This window comes from Moschus berezovskii, chromosome 15 (assembly GCF_049115385.1).
Source record: "Moschus berezovskii isolate FMDL1 chromosome 15, NW_MosBer_1.0, whole genome shotgun sequence".
NCBI lineage: Eukaryota > Metazoa > Chordata > Mammalia > Artiodactyla > Moschidae > Moschus > Moschus berezovskii.
Genome location: NC_142474.1, coordinates 85,225,563 through 85,252,250, shown reverse-complemented (window position 1 = coordinate 85,252,250; position 26,688 = coordinate 85,225,563). Strand labels below are relative to the sequence as shown.

Sequence of the window (26,688 nt, the reverse complement as noted above, 5' to 3'; positions counted from 1 at the left end):
AGACAGCACAGCAAAGGAAATGGACCTGGTCTGCACCCCCGTTTCATCACACAGCAGTGGCACCTGGCAGGCACTTGTTCATTTCCTATCAGCAAGCAGCAGAGGCGAGGCACGAGCTGGAGCCTCCTGCTTTTCCCAGGAGGTGGTTTCACTGCCAACGCCTTGTGATGCTCTCCAGGGTCTTAGGTTCCATAACACGGTTGCTTTTCAGCAGTTGCCTGCCAGCTTCTGACTCGTGAGACCTGTACAAGCGTCTTCAACAGAACGGACTATCATACATGCTGTGTGCGCTGAGTTGCTCAGCTGTCTCCGACTCTGTGACCCCACGGACTGCAGCCCGCCAGGCTCCTCTGTCCATGGGGATTCTCCAAGCAAGAATACTGGAGTGGGTTGCCATGCCCTCCTCCAGGGGATCTTCCAAACCCAGGGATTGAACCCAGGTCTCCTGCACTGAAGGCGGATTCTTTACTGTTTGAGCCACCAGGGACTATCATATAATGACCCGCACATGACCTGAAAGGACAGGCTTGTGCCGGGGCATCAGCACATCAGACAGCCCTCCTTCACACAGAAGAGGCCATGCCAGGGGCCCATGCTTCTCCATCCTAAAGCTCAAGGGTCCCAGAGCATGTCGTTTCCCTCAAATCACTTGCAGGTAGTAACAGCACCGTGTAGCTGTGGGACCAAGCTAGGATGGCAGTGAGCATGTGTGCTAAGTCACTTCAGTCGTCTCCGACTCTTTGTGACCCCAGGGACTATAGCCTGCCAGGCTCCTCTGTCCATGGGATTCTCCAGACAATAATACTGGAGTAGGTTGCCATTCCCTCCTCCAGGGGATCTTCCCAACCCAGGGATCGAAGCTGGGTCTCTTAAGTTTCCTGCCTTGGCAAGCAGGTTCTTTACCACCAGTGCCACCTGGGAAGCCCAAGGATGGCAGGGGGAACATTAAAAGAAGGAGGTGCCCGGTGTGGTTATGTACACCATGGGAGGATGTCAGGGACAACTTCTTTTTAAAAAGGAAGAAAAGCAAGTTGCGAAACTGTGTTCTTTCATTCAAGAAATATTTACTGAGGGAATTCCCTGGCAGTTCAGTGATTAGGACTCCATGCTTTCACTGCTGAGGGCCCGGGTTCAATCTCTGGGCAGGGAACTAAGATCCCACAAGCCGTGCAGCAAGGTTAAAAAAAAAAAAAAAGAAATATTTACTGAGCATGCACCATTCTAGGCACTTAGGACACTGCAACTAACAAAACAGACAAACCTGGCAAATAAGCAAACCCTGTCGTAAGTGGTGATAAGTAACATGAGAGAAACAGAGCAGGAGGGGGTGGGGCATCATCGACTCACAGCCTTAAACAGGGAGATTGGGAAGGCCTTCCTGAGAAGGTGACCTTTCTGCATGTCTGAAGGTAGTGTATATTGGTCTGCATACATATGCCCGGTGCTTCCCTGACGGTTCAGTGGTTAAGATCTGCCTTGCAATGCAGAGAACAAAGCTTCGATTTCTGGTTGGGGAACTAAGATTCCACATGCCATGGAGCAACTAAACCAACAAGCTGCAACTAGAGAGTCCACAATGAAGATCCCACGTGTGGAAACTAGGACCCGACATGACCAAATAGATAAATAAATATTAAATATTTTTGAAAAGCCAGCCTGGCCTCAAATGATTTCAAGAGGTCCCTAAATCTCCGAGTATTCCCCTGCCTTCTTCTAAAGCCTGAAATTTCTTTAATGAGTGGGGAAAGAAACCTATTTAATTCCATTTAATTCTATTAAATTCCTATTTAATTCTGTACTATCAAAGAGAAATATCTGATGGTTTTGGAAAAGCTGGCACATAGGGCTCCCATGTTACCAGGTGACCGTGGAAGCATATGGTTGACGTCTGGACTTTGCTCCATCACAAGGGAAGGGGAAAACAAATTTCAAGAAGACAGGTGGGTCACTGAGTCAGAAGGAGCAAAGCTGGCTATCAGACGGGATGAGTGTCCTGTTTGGCACAGGACAGGGCAGCTGTCTGCCGTGTGGTGCTCATGTCGTGTGACTGAAACCAGGCAATTCCAGTACACTAACCATGACGCTCATACAAGGCAATTTAGCACCCTGGACACTCCCTGATCAGCAGCGCTACGCTGAATCCTCACATTCTGTACCATCTGCACTAAAGCGAGAGGGTAGCTCTATAGCAGACCCACTCTGAAAGAAAGGCTAAAGGAAATTCTTCAGATTCAAAGAGAATAATTACCAGAGGGAAACAAATTTCAGGAATAAAGAAGAGCAATAGAAACGGCAAATAACTATGTAAATATGAGACTTACTGTTTTTTGGTCTGTGCCATCCAACGTGTGGGATCTTTGTTCCCCGACCAGGGGTGGAACCTTTGCCCACTGCAGTGGGAGCTCCTAGTCTTAATCACTGGACAGCCAGGGAGTCCCTAATTTTTCTTTTAAGAATTGGCCAAAGCAGTCAACTTTCTATACTTCTTATTTACTTGTAAGAAATACTTACTTTTACGTATTTATGTGGCTGTGCCAGGTCAAGTTGTGGCACTTGGGACCTTCCATCTTCATCACAGCCAGTGGGATCTTTAGTTTCAGCATGTGGGATCTAGTTCCCTGACCAGGGACCAAACCCAGGCCCCGAGCACTGGGAGCACAGAGTCCTAGCCACTGGACCACCAGGGAAGTCCCAAGACTATTCTGCATGCATACATGCTGCATATGTGTGTGACAGCGGAAAGCCAACTTGCCGACACTGCCGCAGCGTGGGATGCACGAAGATCGGCACTCAGCGGTGGTGGGGCTTCTGTGTTCCCCTTGAGGTGGCACAGTTTCATTTCCAAGCAGACAGGAAAGCTAAGTATGAATACATCTCTAGAGCAACCGCTAAAGGAGGTATACAGAGATACACGGTGAAAAACATCAATAAAAATGATTAAAATGGAACACTAAGAATATGATCAACAATACAGCCGATAATAATGCAGGGAAGTATAGTCAGTAATAAAGCAATACCTTTCATGGTGACAGATGGGAACTAGATTTACGGATCATTTTGAAAGGTATAGAAATGTCAAATCACTACGCTGTGCATCGGGGAACTAACAGAGTGCCGTAGTCAATTATACTTTAAAAATAAGTTCACAGAAAAAGAGATCGGATTTGTCGTTACTGGAGGTACGCAGAAGGGTACTGGGAGAGGAATTGGAAGTCTGGTCAAAGGGTACAAACTTCCAGAGCACCACCCAGCCGGGTCAGGCGGCCGGCCAGGGAGACCCGGCCATCCCGACCTCTGCCCCCAGACCCAGATCTAGAAGGAGCCCCGGGGCCCTCCGCGCGCCCGCCACGGGCCCGAAACACCGAGGGGCGCCCGGCGAGCCCGGCTCCCGCCGCCCGCCCACCGGCCCAGGTCCAGGCGCGTCCTCCCATCCACGGGCTCGCCGGAGACATGCGCTCGTGCAGGCGATCCGCGCGCTCCAGAAGGGCACGCGCCTGCTGCTGAGAAAGACCCCACTCTGCCGCCTGCAACTCTCTAATCCAGCCACCCTCCCGCCCCTTCCCCTGCCCCGGGACACTGTCTCCTCCTCTCCCACCGCCCAGGCCAGGAGAGCCGTGCCCGCCGTCTCTAAGCTCCCTGGAGCTGACGCCAGCCACCAGTCAGGTCCCAAGAGTCAGCACCAGGGAAGAACAGAGGAGATTCACGGAGACTCGCGGAGAGAGTCTACCTCCTCTTTAGTCTCCTTTTCCTCTCCACTCCTCCCCCCATCCCCGCTCCTTCACAGGCAAGAGAAATACGTGTTAAATTCACTCGAGGTGTGGACTTCAGTTGGCCCTGCAAGAGGCGGCAGAAGCGTTTCAACTTCGTCTCTTCGAGGATGCCTGTCTCCTCTCCTTACTCTACGGCCACGCCACGCTCTCCTCAAAGGATGCGCAGCTGGCCCGAGGCTCGGAGGCATTCAAGAAGGGCGCGGCTGGGCTCCGGGCACCCACCCGTGTCTCTGGTGGATGCCAGAGCCCCTGCCCGTGGCCAGGACCAGATCCACGGGGTACACGGTGTTACCAGGACTTGTTGTCTCTGAGCAGAGTGTGTGAGTTGCTTTCCTAGTTAGTTTGAGAAGAAGACTACATGGCTTTCCTCTGTAGCAGAGGTAAAATATGAGAGAATCAACAAGGTATTCCAGAAATCCTGAGAATAATTTTCAGATGAACAGACTCTAAGGTTGACTTCACTTTGCAAATTATTCATGTGACTGATGATTTGGAAAACATCAGATTTTCTAGGTTATAGGAGAAAAGGATATTTACTGATAATATTTTAAATCCTCTTGTACCATTTAAATGTACAACAGTAAATGTATATTTACTTTTACTTAAAACATGATGGAAAAAATAAGGGAAGGCCACTCCAGTCAGTTGCATGGAAGAGCCTGGTGCATCCAAGATACAAATCTCTGTCCCTCAGATTGACTTCATCATTAGAGGCGGAAGCAAGTTCCTGTGTGCACTGTGCCTGTCAACAGGTCAAAAATTCAATTGAGATGAAAACAGAAAATTGTTAAGGGCTGATGATTTAGCTCCTTCTGTTAAACTCCTTCCAAAGTCATTCATAAATTCCAACTTGTAGAATTTATTTTATTCTTTTATTTGCAAATTATAAATGTATCATAATTTATACTTCAGAATTCTTCATTCCAGGATTTTAAAGAGCCTTTTCAATGTTTTTACAGGTACTTTTATAACTTCCTTGTGGAGAGATAATGAAAATAATTCTTAATGAAAAAAATGTGAAGCAAAGTTACTGTTATACAGAGATTATACTGTGTTCTTTGTTTGGACACTGTTTTCCAACAGTCACAATTTAAACAAGAGAATTGAGGGATGTATTTTTGTCTCCAATGGAGTAGGGTATAAGCTGATAAAATCCTTGCCTTTCTTTTGTAAATGAAAGCGGTTTAAGACTTCCAGGGAAATAGGAAGTGCCACCAGAAGACTTTTGATATTGTGTGTGATGAAAATGATTAGTGAGGGTGGATATTAATAATGATGCAGTCAGCCAACTGAATTCAAACTAAATGGAAGGACCAAGTTCTGTTGTTTGCAAAAATCTTTTCCTGTTCTACATCAACTCATTTTTATGCAAACACTGGAATAAAGCTAATCGAAGAATACATTTTTTGAAAAAAAGGTACAAACTTCCAGCTGTAAGATAAATAAGTACTAGGGATATAATCTACAACACAATAAATACAATTAATAAACACTGTTCTATGTTATATATGAAAATTGTTGAGAGTAAATCTCAACAGTTCTAATAAGGAAAAATACTATTTTTCTTTTTTTTCATTTTGCATCTATATGAAATGATAAGTGTTCACCTAACCTACTATGGTAACCATTTCAAGATGTATGTAAGTCAAATCATTCTGTAGTCCTCAAACTTATACAGTGTTGTATGTCAATTATATCTCAATAAAACTGGAAGGAAAGATTGAAATAGAAAAAAAAAAAAAGGAACACTGAGCAACATTCAAGTAATTCAGGAAAGAAATAAAAATATAGAGAATAGTTATATGTCAACTATACCTCAATAAACACACATAGGGGACAAACAGAAAACAAATAATAAAATGATAGACTTATACCCAAATATATTAATGGTTACATTAAATGTAAATGGTCTAAGTGCACAGACTAAAAGAGAGGGACTATCAGACCCAAATACATGCTCTCTTCAGGAAATCTACTTCATGTTTTAGTAGAAGGATGGGTAAAACAAGCCATACAAACGACATTTCTTTATGCAGAGTGACTGTATTAACAGCAGAAGAAGTAGACTTTGGATGAAGAAAATTACCAGAGATAAAGAGGGGGATTAAATGATTTCAAAATGTCCACTCACCAAGAAGACATAATAAGCCTAAATGTAGATATACCTAAGGAGTATGTCAAGGCTGTATACTGTCACCCTGCTTATTTAACTTATATGCAGAGTACATTATGCAAAATGCCGGGCTAGATGAAATACAAGCTGGAATCAAGACTGCCAGGAGAAATATAAATAACCTCAGATATGCACATGACACCACCCTTATGGCAGAAAGCAAAGAAGAACTAACAAGCCTCTTGATGAAAGTGAAAGAGGAGAGTGAAAAAGTTGACTTAAGGCTCAACATTCAGAAAAACTAAGATCATGGCATCCACAGTCCCATCACTTCATGGCAAATAGATGGGGTAACCATGGAAACAGTGAGAGACTTTATTTTCTTGGGCTCCAAAATCACTGCAGATGGTGACTGCAGCCATGAAACTAAAAGACACTTGCTCCTTGGAAGAAAAGCTATGACCAACCTAGACAGCATATTAAAAAGCAGAGACATTACTTTACCAACAAAGGTCCGTCTAGTCAAAGCTATGATTTTTCCAGTAGTCATGTATGGATGTGAGAGTTGGGAGCATAAAGAAGGCTGAGTGCCAAAGAATTGATATTCTGTGGTGGTGATGTTGATAACTGTGATGTTGGAGAAGACTCTTGAGAGTCCCTTGGACTGCCAGTCCATTATAAAGGAAATCAGTCCTGAATATTTATTGGAAGGACTGATGCTGAAATTGAAGTTCCATTACTTTGGCCACCTGATGCGAAGAACTGACTCATTAGAGAAGACCCTGATGCTGGGAAAGATTGAAGGCAGGAGGAGAAGGGGACGACAGAGGGTGAGATGGTTGGATGGCATCACTGACTCTATGGACACGAGTTTGAGCCAGCTCTAGGAGTTGGTGATGGACAGGGAAGCCTGGCGTGCTGCCATCCATGGAGTCACAAAGAGTTGGATACGACTGAGCAACTGAACTGAACTGAGATATACCTAAAAATAGACCAACAAAAAACACGAAGCAAAAATGGAGAGAACAACTGCTTTTTCAGTTTCACAGATTTCCTGGGGCAGAACCCTCCTAAAGCCAGTAACTGGTAGAACCACATAAACAGTAGTTGACAAATGCTGGAGGCTAGTGGTGGCAAGATGAAACCTAAAACTCCTCAGCTAGGGACAGGGAAAGGGGATGACACACTTATATGAGTTTTATTTCCAGGAGTCCCATGGGGCCTTCTTGATAAAGACTGGAGAAAAAAAAAGAATTAGACTTTCACTATTTAGACACGGAAGAGAAGAAAACTAACAGTTTAGAAATGTACCCAGAGAAAAGTAACCATTTTCAAAAACATCCATACCAAAGGGTGTTTCTTCCCTGAGAATAAACTGTTTTATCAGACAGAGCCTTATCAGACTTGGGGGAAGGGCACAGAGCAACTTGACAACTGGAACCTCTTCCAGCCAGCCTTCCTGTCTTACAACTGGGATGGAAAAAAAAAAGAAAAAAAAAAAAAAAGGATGGGTGGGAGCTAAGAAACTTCTGAAGGGCAGAGTCATCCAGGACCTCATGACCACAAAAACAGTCTAACTCACTGGAAGGCCTCCCTCACCCAGCACCTCTCCACCACAAGCACAGGGCTCTGAAAAGCCAGACACAGACTCTGTTTCAGACAGAGTTTCTGGGAAAACCCAGAAACAACAAGGAGACAGCAGAAGACACCTGAAGCATCTGAAGCCTCTGACATCTACCACAAGTCCAGCTTTCAACACAAAGTTACAAGTCAAACTAAGGGCAAGGAAAGGCAGAGCTTGAGGAGGCCTGAGAAAAAGCAGGCATGAGAACTTGGCTCAGATATGGCAAAGATTTCGCAATTATTAGACTGAGAGTTTAACTATGATTAATATGCTAGGGGCTGTGAAGGGAAAAAAGTGGACAACCTACAAAGAAACCCGATGGGTAATATAAGCAGGGGCTTCCTCGGAATCTCGGTGGTAAAGAACCCACCTGCAATGCAGAAGACACAGGTGTGGTCCCTGAGTTGGAAAGATCCCCTAAAGGAAGAAATGGCAACCCACTCCAGTATTCTTGCTGGGAAAATCCCATGGACAGAGGAGCCTGGCAGGCTATCGTCTATGGGGTTGCAGAGTCAGACGTGACTGAAGCAACTGAACGGACATGCAATATAAGCAGACACGGAAACTCTAACAAAGAAGCAAAAATAAATGCCAGAAATCAAAAATAACAGTAACAGAAATAAAGAACGCCTTTGATACATTCATCAGTAGACTGGACATGGCTGAGGAAAGAATTCAGTAAGCATTAATTTATATCACTAGAAACATCTCAAACTAAAAAGCAAAGAGAAAAAATAATGGGGAAGGGGAGAAAAAGGAATAGAATATCCAAGAATTGTGGGACAGTTACAAAAGGTGTAATATATGCATAATTGAAATACGAGGCGATGAAACAAAGAAATGAACAGAAGAAACATCTGAAGTAACAATGGCTGAGGATTTTCCAAAATTAATGGCAGATCCCAGAGGACACGTCCAGGAATTTCAGAGAACAACCAGTCAGGATATATCCCCAAAGAACACCTAGGCACATCACATTCAAACTGCAGAAAACCCAAAGACAAATCCTTCAGGAAAGCCTGAGGGGGGAAAACCACCTCACTGGCAGAGGAACAAAGTAAAGAATAACATCTGTCTTGTCAGAAACCACGAGCAAGAAAATGAAGTAATACATCTGAGGTGTTGAATGAATAAACCACCCACCTATGGCTGTATATCCAAAGAAATTATCCTTCCTAAGTGAAGAAGAAATAAAGACTTTCTCAGACAAAAACTGAAGGAATACATTGCCAAGAGACCTGCCTTGCAAAAACTGTTGTTCTTCAGAGAAAAAGGAAATAATATATACTAATAGGTCAGAGATTCAGATCAAAATTTAAAAAGGGAAAGCAATAGAGAAAGAATAAATGAAGGTAAAATAGTGTTTTGTTCTTTTTTCTTTCTTTTTGTTTTTGGCAACGCCTCATGGCTTGTGGGATCCTCGCTCCCGGACCGGGGATTGAATCCACACACTCGGCAGTGAGAGCATGGAGTCCTAACCCCCAGTCCACTGTGAGTTCCCTCACGTTTCTTATTATTAACTGATTCAATATATAACTGTTCAAAATAAAAATAGCAACAATGTGCTGGTGATCATAGCTTATGAATGAGTGAAATGAATGACTGCAACATTATAAGGAACAGGAAGGAGGAATTGGGAACACTCTGTTAAGAGGTACCTGCACTATCTGTAAAGTGAAACAGCTATTTGAAAGCGGACATAGATTAGTTGCAAATGTACACTGCAAACTCCAGGCCAACCATAAATTATTTTTCAAAAGAAGAATTGATATGCTAAGAAAAGAGAGAAAATGAAATCATATAAAATTCTCACTAAAGTCAGAGAAGACAGGAAAAAAGAGTGGAGTATATTTTTAAAAGGTAACAAAGAATAACTGCAATGAATGGAAGGTTCCTTTACAAATAGAGTAGATATTAATCCAAGTATATCAATAATCACCTTCAATGTGAATGGTCTAAATACACCAATCAAAAGAGTCTGTTAGAATGGATTAAAAAAATATGACCCAACTATATGCAGTCTACAAGAAACTCATTTTATTTTCATTTAAAAAAAACTTAATTGCAGCATGCAGGATTTAGTTCCCTGACCAGGGATCAAACCCTGACCCCCTGCATTGGGAGTTCAGAGACTTAAATGCTGGTGTACCCAGGAAGTCCCCCTAGGGGGTTATATTACAGGGCCGAAGGCAGAAGTTTTTAAAAAATGACCTCTCTCCCTTAAAAAAAAAACAAAAAACGGCTTACACAAAAATTGACCCATGTGTGCATGCATATATATGGTCCCAAGAGCTTTAACGGGCACAGATTTGTATAACTGTCACCACAATGAGAACACAGAACAGTTCCATCACCAAAAACATGTGCTGACCTCGAATAGTCCTAACACTGCCCGGGTTTGCTGACCCCACAGGCTTGCCTTTTCCAGAACGTCATATAAATGGAACCTTACAGCACATGGCCTTTCTGAGCTGACTCTTTCTTTCAGCATCGGTGCGGCTGCACGGATGGCTGTCGTTTCACGGAGGGCAGTGTTCCCGGTGAGGGCTGCCACAGTGGGTCCAGTCATTCACCTGATGGATGATGTTAGGATTGTCTTTCTAAAGATCCCCCATGCTGCAACTAAAACTCGGTGCAGTCAATTAAAAAAAAAACCAACTCTATCCTTTGATTCCAATTAAAAAAAAAAATCCCGGAGACAAGGGAACACCAAGATCTGGTACTATCTTAGAATGGAAAAAACAGAAGAAATACATATTGAATTTCAATACATTATCCTGCTGCAGGTTTATAAATGCTAAGGCATATATAGCTAGTTTGATCAAACAAAATCACTTCAACTTACTTCAGAGGGTCTGTCATCGACTTCCCAAGGAGTCTCAGCCTTCCTCCCACCTGAGCAACAAAGGTGTGGACTGTGAAGCTGCAATTCCCTTTTGTCCCACATGCAGCCTGTACACAGTCTCTGAAGCACTGGAACAGGACCAGCCCCCGTAAACGGAGATGGTGGGTCACCTCCTCCCCGGACACCACTGTGGAAGAAAGATGTGGGTGCAGATACATTTCCAGAAACAAATGAGTAACCTACATTTCTCTGTCTGAAGTAAGAGGCAAGAGCATGCTGCAGCCAGCAGCAAGGCAGGCAGAGCAGACCCAAGGGTGCAGGTCCCGGGACACTTGTTACAGAAATGTTATTACTGGTCACAGAACCGGCTAGTTTTATCAATGTTTGATTCTCTATCAAAGCTAGAAATTCCAGAAGCGACTTCAGATAAACCCTTTTGTTTCATTTCCAAAATGTCTGAGATCCCAGTGTTGAGGTGAGTGGGCATTAGTGTGACGGTTCCTTGCTCACACGTTAGTCCAAGAACAGACCAGAAGGTCGGCACAAAGCACCCCTGCAGCTGTCTGCAGGGCTCCACACCAGCCAGAGCAATGTCCCCAGGATACCCAGGAAGACCGGCTGATTCCTACAGGCATGGTCTTGCTTTTCTCCATCAAATAAGTGAACACTTAACAGATACAATCTTGCTAATGTCAACTTAAAAAGTAGTCACTACCTAAAAGTCGAGAGTTAAGGTTTTTTGGTGGGAATTTTTAGAACTTCAAGCCTAAAGTAATCTCAAGCAACCCTGGGGGAGGGGGGAGGGTGTCAGGTTTGCAACAAAGTGCAAGTAGTCTGAACATCAAAAGTTATTTTTGTGAATTAAAGAAAAACAGATATCTCAAGAAATTTAGCACTTCTCTACATATGAGAAGATGCAAGAGTCTGGGCCCACTGAAATCATTTCTCTCACACGCATCTCAGCTGTCTGGGGTCAGTGTCCTATGTTTCTTCACATCCTGAGTTTCCTAAGTGCTCACCGTAGGGAGTGGTGCAACCTCATGGCTGCCTCACTGCAGGCAGTGTTCTTCCGCGGGTGCCCTTGGAGTTCAGAAATTCACATCTGGAGGGCTGGAATTGCTGATGGCTGTGACAGCCTTGTTTACTGAAGTGGCAGGAAATACTCCACCTCTCACTAATCATTAAAGAAACAGACAACAGGTCTCCACCCAGGTAGCTTGAGCTGGCTCCACCTCCCTGGCCCGGGGCGGAGGCGGGGAGGCGAGAGCTGATGCCCCCACCCGCCTCCCAGGGAGGGGCCCCTGAGGGTGTTCTGGTCAGACACCCCACTGCACACCCATCCCACCCGCCACATAAAGAGGCAGTGGAGGGACTGGAAGAAAAAACCATGGGATGTGCTTTCGTATTCAAAGAGAAAGACAAGAGGAAGCCTAAAACTTTTTGTAGAATGCTATGTGAAAGTTCCTAACTGCTCAGGAAAAAACTAGAAGCTTAACCAGAGGGAACAGCTCAGCACACCAGGTGTATTTTTCTTTCTTTTTTTTTGGCCACACAGCCCAGCAGGAAGGATCTTAGTTCCTCAACCAGGCAGGGATGGCACCCATGCCCCCTGCACTGGAAGCAGAGTTTTAACACTGGACTGCCAGGGAAGTCACCAGGTGTATGCTTTCGACAGCAGTGAAAACAGACAGACCTGTAAACTGCATCACCGCACAAACCTCATCTTTAAAGAAAACAAAAGCAAAAAACTGCAGAAATTAGCAGAACAAAGCAGAAATCTAGTACACATTTCAACTCCACATGATGCTTTCCTCCAGAGGAGGCAATGAGGACAGGGCCTGCAGGGTAATGACAGCGTCCTGGTGAATATATTCTTTCCTTAAACTTAATCTGTGTTTATCATTTTTTGAAATGTTTGCCTATTTTGCCATTCTGAGTAGTTTCTCTTTGTAGGATAACTGTTGCAATTTATTTTTATTTCAGTCAACTGACCTTAAACGTTGACAGAGAAAAAGTAAAAAGGGCTCCAGGAGATTTTCTTAAAGCCCTGCTCCCAGCAGTGCAGGCACTGGAGTCTACTTTCTGCAGACAGTCAGAGCCACAGGAGAGGTGTCTGGACCTTTGACACCTCCACAGGATGCTCGCTCTCGCTAAATAAACTTTTGATGATACAAAACTAGTGTTTCTTGAGCACTCATCTTTTAATGGGCACGTTCCTAAAACTGAGGAATTTAACCTTGTGAGGGAGGTGCCGTTATCATCCATGGATGTATGTATATATATTATCATCCTTATATTAAAAGCAAGGAAACCAAGGCATAGAGAGATTAAGTAATTTGCTCAAAGTCACAGAGTTGGTGAGTGAACACATACTGAGGTCTAACTACACAAACCTACCAACCTTTCCGTCCTGCCCCGTGCCTACTGAGAGCATAGAAACCCACAAAGCGGTTTTGAATATCAAAAAAAAAAAGTTTTTCCATGAATAAGTTCAGGAATCTGAAATCCAGAATATAGGAGAAAACGTCCTTCTAGCTCTAAACCAAACCAAGAAAGCCCTAATGTTATGCAAGAATTTTATATTAGAAAACCTAATTATAAGGAAAGAACATTAACTTGGATAGTCCCCCAAATTAAAAGCTTTACTTTAACCAAACACTCTGTGTCCCAGTCCATTTCTATTCATCTGTTAAGAAACTTTCCCTTTGCCAGAACCTTTCTCATTTTGTGTTGGCAATAAAGAACACAAGAGAATAAAATAACAAAGACTACAAAATCTATTTAGAAAACCCTAGGAACAATTTGCCCCTGCTCACTGTTATCCAAATTTCTTATCTTAAATTCCAGCCAAGCCGTTAAGCGCCTAAAGGCAAATCACAGAAAATTGCTGATCTTTGCTCTCTACACATATTTAAAAGTCTGCAGAATTCAGCAAAACTCAGAAACCCTGGGTTTCTCCTTCTGAAGAATGAGCCTGCTGCAAAGGTCACTGTCAACACCAACAACTCAGTGGCCCCGCAGCAGACTCAGAGATGCCAAGAAGTGGGCTTCCCTGGTGGCTCAGCAGTAAAGAGTCCACTAGCAACATGGGTTCCATCCCTGATGCGGGAAGAACAACTAAGCCCGCCCACACACCTGAACGACTGAAGCCTGCACGCCCCAGAGCCTGTGCACAAGAGAACTCACGGCAGGGAGAAGCCTGCGCACTGCAACTAGAGAAAAAGGCCCAGCACAGCCAGAAGCAGACAGATAAGCAAAATTACTGCAAAAAAATGCCAAGAAGTTATCACCCAAAATGCAGACAAAACACAGCAGTGAAGAAACCAGGCCCTGGGGAAATCACTGTATTTTGCTATTGCAGTTGCTTGAAGTCCATGCCAAACAAAATAGTAAAATGTTACCATCCTGAGCTGATGCAGTTTCCTAAACCAAACGGTGCTAAAAAGATTCAGACGGAGCCATGCCCAAGTCTGACACATGAGCGGTTCAAGACTAGTGAGACAATACGATGCCACACAAGTTCCAGCAACACTGACCAGTGGCCCCAGGGTGGAGAGGACCCTGGGAGCACCAGGCACGGCCAGTTCTATAAAACGGCCCTGCTCCTGGTGGCGCCTGCCAGCATCTGGTGTAAAACCACCACCATCCTGACTCACTCAGGAACCGGACTCTGTATGGCAAAGAAGCCTGGGATGAAGTGCTGGGAGTCAGGGCTGCCCACACCCCTGCCCTCACTCACACGGGAGCTCAGAGCAGGTCTGCTTCGTGGGAGCTAACTTTGAATGATGCTATAAAAGTCTTCCTAAAGTGCTCTCCTGTTTTAAGTCACAGGATTTCAGAGTTTTATGGTTACTGAACTTGCTTGTCCATTATCTTGATAGACGGGGAAAATATCCTCATTTGACAAATGGCAGAAACGACGCACAAATATTTGCAGCCCAAAGACAAAAACCAGGCAGTCTAAAAGCAGCCTGTGTCCCAGTGAGACAGGGATGCACCCACAGCCCATCTCTGTAAGCACTGATGGGTCCCTGCGCTCCTCTCAGGGGCCCATTTTGAGCCAACTCTGGCTAAAAGTCAGGTTCCACTCCGAGACAGGAATGGAGAGGAAGAGCAGTTTGGGGGTTGAGGTGAAGACAGAAATCCAGCCTGGAATGTGTTGAGTTTGAAATACCTAGCTGGCACAGAGGTGGAAATGAGCAAAGGCAGCTAGATATCTGGCCTGGGGCAAAGACACTGGCTGAGTAAAGCTTCCTGTGAGCAAAACTTGACAGACACAGCTACTCAAAGCACCAGCTTCCTTTCCCCACCTGTTCAAACAACACAGCCAGGGAGAACACCTTACTGTCTGAGCCGCCGGGGAGCCCAGAGAGAATACCACAGTGCATCAAACCCGAGGGGCCCCTGATGCTAAGACAAAGGACAAGGAAAGGAAAACTGCTGTCAAAACGTGACACAATGAATTCTAAGACAGTGCTGATCATAAGATGCACCCGCAAGGACTTCCCTAGTGGTCCAGTGGATTAGAATCTGCCTGCCAATGCAGGGGACACATATTCAGTCCCTGAGTTGGGAAGATGTGACATGCCACGGAGCAACTAAGCCCCTGTGCCACAACCACCAAGCCCGCATGCTGCAACTACTGAGGCCTGTGAACATAAAGCCTGTGCCCCACGACAGGAGCAGCCACTGCAGCGAGACAGCCGTGCACCTCCATGAAGAGCAGGCCTCGTGCAGCGAGACAGCCGTGCACCTCCATGAAGAGCAGGCCTCGTGGACCTCAACTAGAGAAAGCAGGTGTGCAGCAACGGAGACCCAGCACAACAACAACAATTAAAAAAAATAATAATTCAACCCAAATTCAGAGAAGTGAGAAGATGAAAAAAATGCATCTTAGAAAAGATGAAATATTCTAAGCTTTTATCAGTAGCAGATTTTTACATTGCAGTGAATCCAGGGCAGACATTTGGTTTTGTAACTTTTTATTCTGATGCACTTTCAAATGCATAGAGAAGTTCCAAGAACAGTACAAAGAATTCGCCAACACTCTCTGCCTAGCTAACTTCAGCAATGACTCGCTTTCACTTTACCCCACTGATCATACGTCCATATGATCATTTTCTCCCCTCCCCCTTTCCCCATGAAGTTTAAGACTATGTGCCGTCTTATCCCTACTTATAGAGTTGGCCGGAAAGTTCATTCAGGCTTTTCACAAGACGTAACAGAAAAACCCAAACGAACTTTTTGGTCAACCCCCTACTTCCATATGTATTTACAAACACAAGGACATGGTCACAGCACAGTTATCAGACTCAGGAAACATGATATTGCTAGCATATTATTGGCCCATCCACCTTCACACTCAAATTTTGCCCACTGACCCGATAATGTCCTTTACCGCTAACCTCCCCCAGTCCAGCCCACAGTTAAGCACTGTATATAGTTCTCAGATCCCTTAGCGCTCTTTCAACTGGAATAGCTCCTCGGTCTTTCTTTGTGTTTCTTGACCCTGAAAGTTCAAGAGTACAGAGGTCAGGGCTTCCCTGACGGCTCAGTGGGAAAGAATCCGCCTGGCAATGCAGGAGACACAGACAGGTTCGATCACTGATCCAGGAAGGTCACACGTGCTGCGGAGCAACTAAACCCGCGCACCACAAACTGAGCCTGCGCTCTAGAGCCCACATGCAGCAGCCGCTGAAGCTCGCACGCCCTCAAGCCTGTGCTCCGAGAGGCCACTGCAGTGAGAAACCTGCGCGCCGCAACCAGAGAAAAGCCCGAGCAGCAACCGAAGACCCAGCATACCCAGAAAAGAGGCCAGAGGCCAGTTACTTTGTAGACTGTGACTCAAATGTAGTTTGTCTCCCACAGGAGATTCAGGTTACCGCAGCAATACCCCAGGCAAGGTGGTGTCCTTCTCTGCACCTCTTATCAGGAGGTTATCTGGGACTGTAACTTTGATCAGTCACTTAGTTAAGGGGCATCCACAGCAGGGCAGTCAACACCTTATTTTGTGTGTTCAACTTGAAATAATGAGTATTCAGAAAGAATTAAACTGTATCAAGAACTGCTTAATTTTGCAGTCACACTGCTGCACGTAACTACCAGCTCTGTCGTTGCTTTCTTGCCACAGAGCAGGACCAACCACGGCTGATGAACTCTGTAGACCCTTGCGAACGACCTGTTAGAGTGCGACCAGCAGCGAGCACAGGGCATCGATGCAGACAGTGGCCCAGTCCAGGGGCAAACTCGCCCTGTCCCTTTCTTCATCTAGGTCCTCAGACAGCAGCGGCTTTCTCAGGAGCCAAACCACAGACTCAGTCACCTGGGCCCAGGGGGCTCAGTGGTGGCTACAGTCAGCAGTGTCACCCTACTGAGGGCCACACCGCCCTCCCTGTTATCACAGCGTGAGGGGAGGAGTCTGGTCTGTCCCCGGCTCTGTCGTCTGGCCCCAGCTGGAGAACCAGTGACGCTGCTCACTTTTACTTGGCTTTGCCCACTTCCGGGAACGCAGCCAGAAGCCAGAGGCCAGGTGGCTAGAACAGGGCGGCACCTCGGGCCCCCTGAGCGCAGGGCGGGTGGAGATGCTCCAGGTATGGGGTATGACAGCCTGCTCATCAAACTCTCCACTGAGCAGACTATCTTGGTTGTTAGAGAATTCACAACCATTTACAAAATTCCTGTGCCCTGAAGTGAGAGAGTGAAGGTCGCTCAGTCATGTCCTGCTTTTTGCGACTCCATGGACTGTAGCCTGTCAGGCTCCTCTGTCCATGGAATTCTCCAGGCCAGAACACTGGAGTGGGCAGTGGTTCCCTTCTCCAGGGGATCCTCCCAACCTAGCGATCGAACCCAGACCTCCCGCACTGCAGGCGGATTCTTTACCGTCTGAGCCACCAAGGTAACCGGTGTGCCCTGAAACTGAACTCCAAATCTGTGAGTGTGTTATTACCTGATGTGATGCTGGCTCTTGAATTCACTCCATCTGTGACCCTGAGAGCAATCCCACCACCGGGTGGGAACCACACTCCTACACTCCAGCTCTTCTGCTACTGTTGCTAGCTGTTATTGCTCCCGAGGACGCGTGCATCTAGGCGGCCCATAGAACGCAAGGCCAGCTTATTCAGCCATCCACACTCCTGTTCACAGATGGAACTGGGCTGACACTTCCTCTCTTGTCCCGCACTTGGGATGACTAGACAGATCATGTTAGTCACAGCTTCATGGGTTTTTTTTTGGTTTTCAGTGACCAACACTGAAAAACCTTCATTTTCTTTCTAATGTAAAGAAACAACGTTGTCACTGAGGCAGTGAAGTACCAGTCTTCGAGATGGGAACCACAGTATGGCCAGCTCAGCAGACTGCTGTGAGCACCAGCCAAAGGAATTTACCCAAAGCACTGAGAAGAGAGCCTGGCCCACAGTGAGTGCTTCGCCACAATTTAAACATAAATCACCAAGAGAATCGGCTCCATTTCTGACAGTAGCTCAGCGTGGCATGGGGCCCAGGTACCAGGGACACACCGCCTGTGCAGTGAGCCACACAAGCCCGCCCAAAGCCTGCACCTCAGCCCCCAAGTTTAAGGAAGAGCCATCCAGAGTTGAGAAAGAAAAGTGGAACTATCAGAGCAGATGCAAAGTCCAACTGCCACCAAGAAACTAAAAATACAGAATGCCCAAAAGAACCCTTTGGTCCCTTGGTTCACAAACCAAACGATGCTGACAGTCAGAATCCTTTGGCGGAGAAGTCGCACCAGGGGGCTCAAGGTCACCTCGGGGATGGGGAAAGGAAAACCTTCTGCTACCACCACCCGACAAATAGCTCCAGGTAGAGTCTGGCCTCCTGCTTGTGATTAACCAAATTGCTGGCCTTGAGCCTGAATTCCTAATTCATACTTGAAGCCAAGGTCTAAGCTAAGTTCAAACCTAAAGTCCAGTTACAGCTACTGCCACTCAATTTTTTAGGGAATGACCACGGAATCAGACGGGAAAGTGGCCTGGGCACTGGAAACACTCTTCCAAGTTGGAGGGCACTATTTCTTCAGTCAGAAGCCATGCTACTCAACTGACTCCACCTCTGAAACTTCTACTTCAAGGCACGCCAGACACTGTTTTTACCTCCTTCTTCTAGACCTATCTTGAGTCAGGGAAGGAGAGAGATGTTCAGCAACTGCCTGTTTGTGGCAAGATCCAAAGTTAAGTGTCCAGCGTAGAAAGAACATAGAGGATTTATCACATGCCCCAAACACCACATGCGCCAACTTCAAAAAAAAAAAAGCAGCAAACCATCCAGTAACCAGCACCTAAAGCCACTCACCATAATGGGGCAGGATCTGAACACCTTGAATACTCACAGTTAGAACTCTTCTGGTACTCTATTTCCCACCACCAGATGTTCGTAAGGACTCAAGACACAGAATCAAACTACAGTAAGTCCCCTACATATGAACGAGCTCCATTCCAAGAGCATGTCCTTAAAGCCAATTTGTTTGAAAGTCCAACAAAGTTAGACTGCTACCCAACTAACAAAATCGGCTCTATGGTACTCTACTATAGTCGGTTGAGAATACTTTTCACACAAATGAAATAAACACAAAAAAATTAAGAAAACATTTTTAATCTTACAGTACAGTACCTTGAGAAACTACAGTACAACAGCTAGCACACAGGGGCTGGCATGGAGCGAACAAGCAAGAAGGGTTACTGACTAAAGGAGGTGGGAGATGGTTGACCTGAAGGATCATCAGCAACAGATGGAGGACAACCTGCAATTTCCCTTCTGCCTGATGGTGATGGGACGCACATGTGCATCTTTGACAGTTCACCACTTGAAGGTTCATGTGTAAGGGTACTGCTGTAACACTAAAGGATGCATCCCCAGCATGTTGAGCACAACGATGCAGCTCATCCACCTCCCAGCAGCCCTGCAAACCCCCATGTCTGGGGTAAACATGAGCTACAGAAAAACAGCTATCCATCAAAGTTGATATAAACTCCTCAACTGAACAGAATTCTCTGGTGGTCCTGTGGTTAGGACTCCAGGAAGGTGGCACAGGTTGGATCCTTAGTCAGGTGAACTCAAATCCCACAAGCGGAGTGGTCAAAAAGAAAAGGTAAATAAGATAAATTACTCAATTAAAAAATGTTAAAACCCTAACTTTTCGATAAACTATTCTCCTAGTTTGAAGATGTAAAATGTTATCTGAGATTCAGGTGCTTTGGAGATGGCTGGTTATTTTACCATTCTGCAAAAACGATTATCTACTTTTTACTTATTGAACCTGAACTATAATCTCAGCAGCAGTCCCTCAAGAGCAGCTTACCGTCGCTGCGTCCTGTTGACAGTGCTGGCGGTGGGACCGCGAGCATCACTGGACCCTCCAGCCTGGACCATCACAAGACCACCGGCTCCCCAGTTCTCGCCCCCAACCCCACCTCCCTTGCACCACCACCCTCGGGGCCGTTCCACAGCTCGGCCTAAGTCTCCAGGAGCAGAAAGGAACCGAGCGACCTTCCTCACTTCCATCTTGTGCAAATACACAGCTCAACACGGAGTTTCCAGTTACCAGTACGATTCATGGGATCCGCGACTGAGCTCACCGGCGGGAGGAAAGCCGCGCTTCTGCAAAAGCTACTCACAGCAGACAAAACTCATAACAGACTTTTCCGCCCCAGAGCGTGAGTCCTTATTTCTAACAATTTTTCCAAGAGCAAATTGGTAATACAGCAAAAGGAAGCAGGTAGGAAGCAGAGCTTCTGTACAGTGAGGTGATCTTACTCAGAGCTCATCCCGAGCAGTAACGACGCCAGCAGCCGCCTAGGGGACCGGCCCGGCCGCCTCGGGACCCCAGCCGATCGCCCGCCGGCCACCTGAGCCAAGGTCCCGGAGCGCCAACCCAGACGCGAACCGCGAAAGGGCCTGGCTCTACCGAAGCCGCCCCGCGCCCCAGGGTCTCCAGGGAAGCGAGTTCCCTCCGGACTGCCCCAGGGGCCCCCAGGCCCGGGGGCAGAGCGAGGCGCCCGCCACTGTACGCCCCCGGGTGCGCGACCACCCCCCGCGCCTGGCTCACCTGGGCTGGTGCGTCTCGGGTCCCGCCCGCGCGGGGACAGGCCAAGGGCGCGGGCGTGCGCTCCGCTCCTACCCGCGTCTCGCCGCCGCTCTTTGGGTCTGGAGGCCCTCGAGCCGTTCTCCCCAGCGCCTGCAGGCGCGAAGGCTACTCCCCGCGCGGGGCACCGAGGGCCGAGGCCTGGGCGGGACCAGGAGAGGCGGAGCCTGAGCCGGGGGCGGGCCCCAACTTAGAGGCGGAGCCGGAGGGGCGCGGCAGGGCGGAGAGGCGGGGCCAGAGACCGCGGGACCCTCCGCGGCGAGGCAAAGCCAGGGGCGGGGCCCACCTCAAGGAGGCCGGGGGGCGTGGCCCGTGCCCAGTGGGTGGGGTCGGTGGGCGGGCCCGCAGTGGGTGGGACCCCGTCGGGAGTCGGCTGGGTGGGGATCCTAACTGACGAGGTGGCTACGCGCAGCCCCGGGAACATCTTGGGAAACTTTAGAGCCTCAAGGGATGAACCCAGGGGCTGACCTTGCTGATCTCTGTGAGCAATGCACCCCTGTTCGCAGGTCTCGGTCTAGCATCCTCTTTTGGAAGCAAGCCAGGCAACACACCCCAGACCCAAGTTGAGGACCATGCTCTGAGTGATGCCAGAGCCTTTACGATGTGCCTGTGACCTTTCCCAGACGGGGAGGGACCAGCAGAAAGTCAAGCCATGCCAAGGTGGTCAAGCTGCCAAGACCCTGGTCGATTCCACTTGATGGAAATTCCCCTAAATTCCCAAGGGTGTGTGCTGCCAGAGTGAAGACTGTCTTTCCTCTCCTGTTCCTTACTCTCTGCTTGCTTGGGTTCTCTCTCACTCACCAGTGGGAGAATAAATTTGATGTCAAATGATGCTACTGGAGGTGACAGAATCCCAGCTGAGGTATTAAAAATCTTAAAAGATGATCCTGTTAAAGTACTGCACTCCATATGTCAGCAAATTTGGAAACCTCAGCACTGGCCACAGGACTGGAAAAGGTCAGTTTTCAGTCCAGTTCCAAAAAGGGCAATGCCAAAGAATGTTTAAACTAATGTACAATTGCATTCATTTCATATGCCAGCGAGGTTATGCTTAAAATCCTTCAAGTTAGGTTTCAGCAGTATATGAACTGAGAACTTTCAAATGTACAAGCTCGGTTTAGAAAAGACAGAGGAACCAGAGATCAAATTGCCAATATTTGCTGGATCGTGGAAAAAGCAAGAGAATTCCCCCCAAAATCTACTTCTACATTCAGTTCAGTTCAGTCGCTCAGTCGTGTCCGACTCTCCGCAACTCCATGAATCACAGCACGCCAGGCCTCCCTGTCTGTCACCAACTCCCGGAGTTCACTCAAACTCATGTCCACAGAGTCAGTGATGCCATCCAGCCATCTCATTCTCTGCTGTCCCCGTCTCCTCCCACCCCCAATCCTTCCCAGCATCAGTGTCTTTTCCAGTGAGTCAACTCGTCACATGAGGTGGCCAAAGTATTGGAGTTTCAGCTTTAGCGTCAGTCCTTCCAATGAACACCCAGGATCGATCTCCTTTAGAATGGACTGGTTGGATCTCCTTGCCGTCCAAGGGACTCTCAAGAGTCTTCTCCAGCACCACAGTTCAAAAGCACCAATTCTTCGGCAATTAGCTTTCTTCACAGCCCAACTCTCACATCCATACATGACCACGGGAAAAACCATAGCCTTGACTAGACGGACCTTTGTCGGCAAAGTAATGTCTCTGCTTTTTAATATACTATCTAGGTTGGTCATAACTTTCCTTCCAAGGAGTAAGAGTTTTTTACTATGTTAAAACCTTTGACTGTGTGGATCACAACAAACTGTGGAAAATTCTTCAAGAGGTGGGAATACTAGACCACCTTTCTTGTCTCCTGGGAAACTTGTACGTAGGTCAAGAAGCAACAGAACTGAACATGGAACAATGGACTGGTTCAAAAGTGGGAAAGGAGTAGGTCCAGGGTGTTCAAAGTCTTACTGCCGCTGCTGCTGCTGCTAAGTCGCTTCAATCGTGTCTGACTCTGTGCGACCCCATAGACGGCCTTCTACCAGGCTCTCCTATCCCTGGGATTCTCCAGGCAAGAACACTGGAGTGGGTTGCCATTTCCTTCTCCAATGCATGAAAGTGAAAAGTGAAAGTGAAGTCGCTCAGTCGTGTCCAACTCTTAGCGACCTCATGGAGTGCAGCCTACCAGGCTTCTCCGTCCATGGGATTTTCCAGGCAAGAGGAATGGAGTGGGGTGCCATTGCCTTCTCCAAGGTCTTATTATTTAACTTATTTAACTTATATGCAGAGTTCAGTTCAGTTCACATCATGCAAAATGCCAGGAGAAATATCAACAACCTCAGATATGAAGATGATACCACACTAATGGCAGAAAGCAAAGAGCAACTAAAGAACCTCTTGATGAGTGTGAAAGAAGAGTGAAGAAGCTGGCTTGAAACTCAGTGTTTAAAAAACTAAGATCATGGCATCTGGTCCCATCACTGCATGGCAAATAGAAGGAAAAAAGTGGAAGCAGTGACAGATTGTATTTTCCTTTGCCCCAATCCCAAAGAAGGGAAGTACCAAAGAATGTTCAAACTACTGCACAACTGCACATTTCACATGCTAAAGTAATGTTCAGAATCCTTCAAGTTGGGCTTCAAAAGTGTGTGAACCAAGAACTTTCAACCGTTCAAGCTGGATTTAGAAAAGGCAAAGGAACCAGAGATCAAATTGCCAGCATCTGCTGGATCATGGAAAAACCTAAAGAATTGCAGAAAAACATCTACTTCTGCCTCATTGACTATGCTAAAGCCTTTGACTGTGTGGATCACAACAAACTGTGGAAAATTCTTAAAAGAGATGGGAATACCAGACCATCTCACCTGCTTCCTGAGAAACCTGTATGCAGCTCAAGAAGCAACAGTTAGAACTGGACATGGAACAGTGGACTGGTTCAAAATTGGGAAAGGAGTATGTCAAAGCTGTACATATAATGGATATAATTTAAGCAAACTCTGGGAGGACAGAGGAGCCTGGTATGCTGCAGTCCGTGGGGTCACAAAGAGTTGGACACGACTTAGTGACTGAATAACAGCAATAACAACATGGGAATCATAGTTCCATATACTTGCTGTTTGTGAACCACCCAGTCATTTAACCTCTGGTTTCCTCAGTTTCCTCATCTGTAAACTAGAAATTTTAAAAATAATCACTGGACAAGCATATGTGTTAAGTCATATCTGACTCTTTGTGTCCCCATGGACTGTCTCCCACCAGGCTCCTCTGTCCATGGAATTTTCCAGGCAAGAATACTGGAGTGGATTGTCATTTCCTCCTACAGGGGATTTTCCTGACCCAGGGACTGAACCTGAGTCTCTTTTGTCTCCAAATTGGCTAGCAGATTCTTTACCATTGTACCACCCAGGAAGTCCAACAAGCATGCATCATGTTTAAATGAGCTAATCAGTGGCTACTTATCTGAGGGAGGCAGGGAGACCAGGAATCCTCCACCTTGGATATTTAAAAATTAAATGCTAGTGGGAGGACTTCCCTGGTGGTCCAGTGGTTAGGAATCCACCTTACAGTGCAGGGGGGCACTGGGTCCATCCCTGCTTTGGGAATTACGATCCCACAGGCCGTGGAGCCTGCAACCACTGAGCCTACACTCTGCAACTGCAGAGAGGCCCCTGAACAGCCTGAGTGCTGCAACAAAGATGCCGCAACTAAGACAAAACACAGCTTAAATAAATAAAAGAATCAGATGTCTTAAATATGTAAGTAAATAAATGCCCATGGGTATGTCTTACTGTAACTGAAAGTAGGAGTCTTGCTGCTTGCTGCTCAAAAACCATGGTGAGTGGAAAGGAAAGTTTGCTTTATTTCAGACGCTGGCAACCCATGGTAGGGAGTGGAGAGCAGATTCCTGTCCAAAAGCTGACTCCCCACATCCATGTGGCTCTCCTACTTTAAAATTTTTTATTTTGAATTAGCATTATATTTATAGAAAACTTGCAAAAATAGTACAGAGAGTTTCCATATACTTCTCACCCAGGTTCCCATAAAATTAACATCTAATACAGTCATGGTTAACAGAACCAGGAATTTAACATCACTACATTACTATTAACTAAAGGCCGTATTCAAAAAATCAGAAACATTTCCAGCTTATCTTGCTTAGGTGGAAGATGAAGTTGAAACGTTACCCAACACTTTAGGGAGAAATGAGGTGTTCTGTTCTCACCATTACTTGCTAGTGGAATATTGATTGTAATTGTTTTTCAAACTGAGTATTGTTTCAATTTAACCAGAAATTGGGCTCAGTGGTAGATTCCAGTGCTTTCTTTTAGAAAGACATCATCTTACCCACAGTATGGATTTAGAAGAAAAATTAACCCCAAATTCTTATTGGTTAGTTTGTAATCTTGTCCTATGAGAAACAGTTTCAGTCTGTCTGTCTCTGCTGCTGCTGCTGCTAAGTCACTTCAGTTGTGTCCGACTCTGTGTGACCCCGTAGACGGAAGCCCACCAGGCTCCCCCGTCCCTGGGATTCTCCAGGCAAGAACACTGGAGTGGGTTGCCATTACCTTCTCCAGTGTGTAAAAGTGAAAAGTGAAAGTGAAGTCGCTCAGTCGTGTCCGACCCATAGCGACCCCACGGACTGCAGCCCACCAGGCTCCTCCATCCATGGGATTCTCTAGGCAAGAGTACTGGAGTGGCTTGCCATTGCCTTCTCCGCTGTCTGTCTCTAGGGCATGCTTAATGTCTGGAGAGACTAATGATGCAAGGGGCTTCCCAGGTGGTGCTAGTGATAAAGAACCCACCTGCCAATGCAGGAGACATAAGAGACGAGGGTTCAATCCTTGGGTCGGAAAGATCCCCTGAAGGGCATGGCAACCCACTCCAGTATTCTCACCTGGAGAATCCCATGGATAGAGGAGCCTGGCGGGCTACAGTCCATAGGATCACAGAGTTGGACACCACTGAAGTAACCAAGCATGCATGCACAATGATGCAAGAGAAAGAACATTCAGGACATGTTGGGTGGGGATCCGCGTAACCTTAAGGTATGAGAGGGAGAAACTAGGGCTCTAGAGTTCTGAAGACCACTCACAACATAAGATGCGCCTTATCAGGTTACACCCAAAGCCTGTACCTCCCAATGTTTCTCCTTCAATGTATGTGTTTTGACAAATGACAAACATCCCATAACCATGTATTCCTTTACTCAAGGCTTCGACGGCTCCACATTTACCAGGCAGGTGAATCTAGATTCACAAACCCTAGTCCAGGGTTGTTCAGACATCCCAGTGCACCTTTCCAGCTTCTATCTTTTGTCCCATGAAGCCCTGACTCCAGCAAAGCCATGTACTGGCTGCCTCTTGAGAGTGCCCTTGGCACTCTTGCCTTTGTGTTTTTGACATGCAAGGTTTCTATCTGCTTGAGTCGATCCATTCATCACAGCTGCACTCCAGCCTGATCACTTTGGAGAAGACACCCTGAGGACCGTCTGTCCAGGCCATCCAGTAATAGTCCTCCTTTGCTGTGTGCCAATCGTCCTGGTGTCCGGAGCTGTTATTTACGTCACTATCTGAAGTTCCACTGGTAAGTCCTTGTTGTTTGAGTCCCACCAAGATTATAGCTATACCTATAGCTACATATATAAGTTATTTTATATATATATGTTGGCCGCTCCAAGCAGCTAACAGGATCTCAGTTCCACAATCAGGGAAAGAACCCATGCCCCTTGCAGTGGAAGCAGAGAGTCCTAACCAGGGACTTCCAGGGAATTCTGAATCCTACCTAGATTATAAACTCCTGCAGTCAGACATAGTAATTTTCGTCTTTACATCCCTCAAGACACATTAGTAGAAAGCCTGGTAAGTGGGGAAGGGGGATTCATTATTTTATTGGATTCTCATGTTGATGCTGGTGGAGAAGGCAATGGCAACCCACTCCAGTACTCTTGCCTCGAAAATCCCATGGACAGAGGAGCCTGGTAGGCTGCAGTCCACAGGGTCGTGAAGAGTCGGACACGACTAAGCGACTTCACTTTCACTTTTCACTTTCATGCACTGGAGAAGGAAATGGCAACCCACTCCAGTATTCTTGCCTGGAGAATCCCAGGGATGGCGGAGCCTGGTGGGCTGCCGTCTATGGGGTTGCACAGAGTCGGACACGACTGAAGTGACTTAGCAGCAGCAGCATGTTGATGGTATGTTTCTGGCGATTGTCTCCGTATTGAGTGGGGGAAAGCGTAGTTTTTATCTGTGAAGAGATATC

At 46.6% G+C, this 26,688-nt stretch overlaps 1 protein-coding gene across 9 annotated transcripts in view; it reads right to left on the bottom strand.

Moving 5' to 3' along the window:
• NINL (ninein like) overlaps window positions 1-23,014 on the bottom strand; it is a 90,129-nt gene extending 67,115 nt beyond the window's left edge. For 5 of the 9 annotated variants that reach the window (XM_088844317.1, XM_088844316.1, XM_088844321.1 and 2 more), the window contains exon 1: window positions 20,416-23,006. The gene's annotated coding sequence lies outside the window, so the exon portion shown is untranslated. Of the gene's footprint in view, window positions 1-20,415 lie in introns of all 9 variants that reach the window. The other 4 variants (XM_088844320.1, XM_088844322.1, XM_088844323.1 and 1 more) reach the window with 4 other exon arrangements.
• Window positions 23,015-26,688: the final 3,674 nt, after the last annotated feature.